The sequence below is a fragment of the Arachis ipaensis genome, chromosome B06, assembly GCF_000816755.2.
Source record: "Arachis ipaensis cultivar K30076 chromosome B06, Araip1.1, whole genome shotgun sequence".
NCBI lineage: Eukaryota > Viridiplantae > Streptophyta > Magnoliopsida > Fabales > Fabaceae > Arachis > Arachis ipaensis.
The window spans coordinates 16855047-16855897 of record NC_029790.2 but is presented as its reverse complement, the minus strand read 5'-3'; positions in this window follow the sequence as shown (position 1 = coordinate 16855897).

Here is an 851-nt window from a genome sequence, read left to right as displayed (position 1 = left end):
CCGAGATTTTAGTTCTAGGAATCCATTAACTAGCGAGCCAAAAAGCTCATTAGTTTTTTATTTTTTAAGAAAGCATGGTATTTTCAGGAAAAAAAAAAACACATATTTGTATCTAAAATAATTAGATGGTAAAACGTAAAAAAATAAAAAATATATCATAAAGTTTTAACTATCATAAATTTATTCCGAAATGAAAAGACAATATTTATCATAAACTATCCTACATATTATTTTCATTTCCGCAATGTAAATAAAAAAAAGGGTTTGAATGTAATATTATCCACTCTTCGATAAAGTTAGTCCTATTCACAAATGGTTTCTCACTTCTGGTTCTAGAACTAAAGTTAGTCCTATTAATAACTGTTTTTTTTTTTAAAAATCGAATAAATATAATTAATCATATGAATACAATAATACGAATACATATAATTTTATAAATCATTAATTTAAATTATATATATTTAAATTTTAAATTACAAACTAATACAAATTTTATAATTTAAAATTCTAATTATTTATATAAAATTAAATTGATTAAAAAATAAAAACATACTAATACAATTCAAATCGTATTAAAACGTAAATAAGTTTGCTGAGTTCATAAATAAATTTTACTTAAATAAATAAGTTTAGTCAATGTGATAGGTGAATTTTGTGTAAACTTTATGAAAACACAGTAAAAAAAATTAAATCCTAAAAAATAACATGATTTTTTTTAGAATTAATTTTTTTTATATTTTATAATAGAAATAAAAAATCTGATTAACATTGAGTTGGTCCAATATATTAAATAATTTTATTTTTTTAATAATTTTTAATTATAATTTTGGGTTAAAAATATTATATAGTAA